Source organism: Tupaia chinensis, unplaced genomic scaffold, assembly GCF_000334495.1.
Source record: "Tupaia chinensis unplaced genomic scaffold, TupChi_1.0 Scaffold146740_1, whole genome shotgun sequence".
Classification (NCBI taxonomy): Eukaryota; Metazoa; Chordata; class Mammalia; order Scandentia; family Tupaiidae; genus Tupaia; species Tupaia belangeri.
Window position 1 is genome coordinate 1923251 of NW_006206595.1, and position 5293 is coordinate 1928543.

The window sequence follows — 5293 nt, forward strand, 5'->3', positions numbered from 1 at the left end:
ATAGTTGATAAAAATATTCCTCTGGATTGTACAAGAAGGGAGACAGGGACCATTGATAAGACATGGTATGTGACATTGCTCAGCCTTGACTTCTTTCTCGCCTGCTTCATCAGAGGGTGGACTAACCACTCCTGACCTCCTCATTTTTAGTTTCTCCATTTTCTGCAGGTAAATCTTTAGTGTCTCAAAAAAAAACTTCAGCCTGTTTCCCCTTTGCTCCCCTTTTCCCTTTTGTTTGCACTCTTTTGTCTGAAGATTTATCCTTCCCTGCCTCCTTTTTTGGCTTGTCTCCACTTTTGCAGGAGGTTTAGCCGACAACCCTGCTGATCTCCTCTTGGGCTCTTCCTTGGCTGCCCGCTTGGCTGAGCTGACCTTCCTCTTGGGCATCTTGGCTGAGCTAACCTTCCTCTTGGGCATCTTGGCTGCGGACAGGGTGTGTGCTGGGTGCCTGATGAGGCCGCGATGTGCCTAGAAACTTTGCAGAGTTGAGCGGATCAATATATGCTTTTAGAGATGAGGTGACTTTCTTGTTGGCAGCATATTGTGGAGTCCTATTTTTTTTAAAAAAGAATTATTTATTGTATTAATTATTATTATTATTTTAATTTGCTGTACGGCATGTGCACACAAGAGAGAGAGAGAGAGAGAGAGAGAGAGAGAGAGAGCCAGTCGCGAGGTCTGGGAGGTTGGCCATGTGGAAGTCCAGCACCCCAACCAAGCCATCTGCTAGCCCAGTCTTTAACTTTTCATTGGGGCATTTAATTTATTTACATTTAAGACTTTATTTTTTTGGAGAGGTTTTTGCTATGGGCCACGTGCACTCACCAGAAAGAGAGAGACAGAGAGACAGAAAGCGAGAAATCACCACCACCCCCAGAGGGGTTGCTACACTGCAATCCCTTCTCCTTCATTCTCCTCTTGGGATCTTGGGCATGCATGCACACAGGCCCAGCGTGAGTTCAAGCCACTGGGTCTGGGACTTGAACTGCAGGCAACTACATGGGAGTCCAGTGACATAGCCATTATACCAACTGCTGGTCCGACATTTAAGGTTATCACTGACTTACTCCTGTCATTTTCATGATTGTTTTCTGGCTCGTTTGTTTTCTTCATTCCTTCCTTTCCCTATTGTTGCTTTTCTCTGTAGTTTGGTAGTTACCACAGTCATACAGTTTGATATCTTTCTCTTTCCTGTCTATGTGATTGCTCTACTGATGATTCTTATACCCTTGCATGTTTTTATGATGGCATTTATCTTCCTTTTGATTCCAGATGCAGAACTGTCTTCAGTTTTTTTTTAAATCCAATTTATTAGCAGTGGTTTCTCTGTTTTTGCTTATCTGGGAGAGAATTCTCCCTTCCCTCAGTTCTGAAGGATAGCTTTTCTGGGTTTAAGATTTTTGACTGGAAGTTTATTTATTTATTTATTTTGAATACTTTAAATGTATCACCCATTTCCCCCTGGCCTGTAACAGTTCATCTAAGTCTGCTATTAATCTAAAAAGGATTTCTTTTATATAATTTGATGGTTTCCTCTTGTTGTTTTTTGGGTTCTTTGTCTTTGACTTTTTTTTTTTTTGGAGAGGTTTTTGCTATAGGGCGTGTGCGCTTGCCAGACAGACAGAGAGAGACATAGAGACAGAAAGCGAGAAAGCACCCCCCAGAGGGGATGGTCACGCCGCAATCCCTTCTCCTCCATTCTCCTCCTGGGATCTTGGGCACGCACGCACACGTGCCCGGCATGAGTTTTAAGCCACCAGGTCCGGGACACGAACCGCGGTCGACTACGTGGGAGTCCAGCGACATAGCCATTACGCTAACTGCTGGTTCCCTTTGACTTTTGACTATAATGTGCTTTGGAGAGAATATTTCTGAGTTGAATCTATTTGGTGACATCTGTATTTCCGAATCTGGATGTCCATATCTCTCCCTAAGCATGGGAAGTGTTTGATTATTATTTCATGAAACAAGTTTTCTATACCTTTTCCCATTTCTTTTTCTTCTGGGACTCCCATGATGTGATTATTTGCTTAATGATGTACTATAGTTCCCACAGACTTTCTTAATTCTTTGAAATGTCATTTATTTATTTATTTGTCTGCCTGAATTATTTTAAAAGCTCTGTCTTCACATTTAGAGATATTCCCCTCTGCTTGACTGTTCCCAACTGTATGGTAAAATTTCATTTATTAAGTTATCTATCTCTGGGATTTCTACTTAGTTCTTTTTTATAATATGAATCTCTTTGTTGAATTTTTCATTTATATTGTAGATTAGTTTCCTACTTTCTTGAATTGTTTGTCCAAATTACCTTGCATCTTGTTAATTTTCTTAAAGTCATTATTTTGAACTTTTTTTCTGACATATCTCATTTCTGTTACTGGAGAGTTACTGTATTCCTTTGGAGGGCTCATGCTTTCTTAGTTTTCTTGTTTCTTGTGTCCCTGTGTTTTTATCTGGGCATATATTGAAACATCCTTTTCTTTCATTTTTTTCAAGTAGCTTTTATAGGGAGTAATTTTTTTCTCCCCTATAGATGAGTCCTATAGCTTTAGTTGGATTGTAGTTTGACTTTGATTCTGGTAGAGTCTAGTAGTGTAGTCTCTGTATATTTTATTTGACTGGAGTCTGTATCAGTAGTGTCTACAAGTGCTCTTGTGGTTGATATTGCAAGTATTTGTGGATGCAGAGTCTGGCTTTGTTGGAGACAGGGTCCACAGGTGTGAAGACTGGTGTCTTCTGATCTTGGATGGGGAATATGTAGTTCAAGGGAACCCCAACAGTTTTGGAAGTGGTGTCTCTAATGGCAGTTACTATATCAGGTGCCAGGTATGGGATCTGGTGACTTCAGTTTCTGGATGGGGTCTGTGTAGGGGATGGAAGTCCACTAGCTGAGGGGGTGAGGTTGCAGCCAGCAGAAGCTGTTGTACCATGGTTGTCTTCCAGTCCGTTGAGGTGCATGCAGCACATAGAAGTCCCACTGATCCAGGTGTTGGGGTCATCAGCATTGCCAGCTTGAGTCCCTAGACCATTGTCTTCAGATCCTGGGTGAGGCATATACAGTGCAGGGAGTCCCTATCATTAGAGGATGTAAGGTCAATGACAATAGCAGAGTTGTGGGGGAGGCAATTGGTGTTCTCAGTCACCAGGTGAGGACATTAAAGCCCCTTTGGTTGGGATAGCTGGATCAGCAGTGGTGACTGCATCAGGCAGTGTCCTGGGGCCCAGATGAAACATGGGAGACAAGTAGGGACTGTGTGGGGTGAGAGGGGTATGGCCATGAGGTCCCATGGGGCAGTGGTTCCAGAATCAGAGATTTTGGGTCCTGGGTAACAATGTCTTGCATGTTTAAGCCACTGTTTATTTATATATTTCATACTAAACCCCGTCTTAAGTAATTTAAATTTTGGTACCTGGGATGCACCTGACAGAAACTAAAATATGACATTGGCTTGGCGATGACTAGTGGAAGTGTGAACCCATATTTTTCAGGCTGAAAGTCAGGCAACTGTTGTTACATACTAGCAACACATTTGAAAGAAAGATACTGCTTCAGTTGGAAAGCTAACTGCCTGTTAGCCGAGGATGTGGTATTAGTGCAAATGATGGGAAAAATGCAGAATATTGGTGTGCAGAGACTGCTAATTGCCACTTTGGTAGAAATTCTAGATAAGTATGAATTCTGGCTAGAACTTACTAGTTTGCAGGTGGAGATAGGAGGAAATACAGCTCCCTGGAAGGTGCTCCGTGCCCGAGGCTTTTAATTAATTAATTAATTAAACTTTAACTTTTAAAAATTTTTTATTTCTTTCAGTTTGGCTCATATATTAATTTTTGTTTGCAAAAGAACTTAATTTTACTGAGTAAAAAACACTGTTTATGATTTTTAAAATAAAATACATTGCTGCAGGGGTATCATTTATTGAATTAAATAATACAATTTTTTTTGTATCTGTACTTGATATCGTTTGACAAAAAAAGACACTACATTAGGTCACCACCAAGCAGATTTATTTATAACCATCAACAGAAAAACACAAGAACGTTTTTATGTGATGCCAATAGAGGTATCCTGTCCTTACTCGTAAGAAAACAAAATATTGTTCAAGTTAAAGATGTTAAGTTTCTAGAAATACAAAACAGTTTAGGCAATGACCCTTTAAGAAAAAAAGCACAACTTCTCATTTTCTTTTCATGGCACAAATTTTAATTCTTTTCAGTGGAACCCAAACCTCCTGAACCCTGTTCCATGTCATCTAAAATTTGAACTTCTATTCTGCATAAAAAAATTTGTTCACAAACGAACTGTGCAATTAGACCACTTTTTTAAATTTCAAACTTTTCTCTGCCAAAATGAAATAGTGCAACACCAACGTTTCCTCTATAATCTTCCTCTATGACACCAGCTCCTATATCTATGAAGTGTTTTGCAGCCAAGCCAGAGGGTGGAGCTGCTCTTCTGTAACACCCAGAAGCAGGAGCTGTCTGAATGAATGTCTTCACAAGGACTTTCTCCGCAGGCGGAACAGTATAATCGCAGGCGCTGTGCAGGCCATGGCCCGGCCGCGCGGAGCCCTGGGTCGGGGCTGTGGCGTGCTCCCAAAGTCCGGCAAAGCAAAGCCTGCTGCTCCCTCCCAAGACCGGACGGCTCGCTGGGAGAGAAGGCGGTGGTCTCTTCAGAGTACGGCATGACAGAACAACAGCAGGCCTCTGATTTAAACGGACTGAAAGTCTGGGATATGGATCCTTGCCATTTGGGAACGATCATGACTCTAGTACCCCAAAGTGAAGCAAGTATATGCAGTGGCTGTGAAAGGGCTGCCTAAGCCAAATATAAACTGTGGCCCTAAGCCTTTTTCAGCATCTTCAGTTAAGAATTTTCTGTGGGAAAATGAAGCCCAGAGTAACAGTAAAGATCAGGCTAAGAATGTTGTCTTTATGATAAAAGTTTTTTTTTTTTTTTCTTTCTGAGGGCTTTTAAGTCGTGGTCATTAGCTTGATAGAGGAAGCATGGATAGAGGGAAGAGGCCAATAAGTATAGAGCAGTCCTCAGACTTAGAAACTATGTACAGACATGTATGGTTGTTGGGTATTTACATGTAGGATAGCTGGAACTGACCAGATGTCAACAGATTATATCTCTGCCAAGTTTTTGAAGAAAATATACTGACAAAGAAGCAAGCCTGGGTGTAAAAGCCTGTGATTGATCTCCCCCTAACTCCGACCTCCAAACTCCAAACAATGGGAAGTTGCATAGCTCCTAAGAAGGCAATACTTTCTAATTTTCCACCTC

At 41.4% G+C, this 5293-nt stretch overlaps 1 pseudogene; it reads right to left on the reverse strand.

The window, feature by feature from the left end:
• Nucleotides 1-4206: 4206 nt before the first annotated feature.
• On the reverse strand, nucleotides 4207-4690 carry LOC102495318 (deoxyuridine 5'-triphosphate nucleotidohydrolase, mitochondrial pseudogene; annotated as a pseudogene).
• Between the last annotated feature and the right edge of the window lie 603 nt (nucleotides 4691-5293).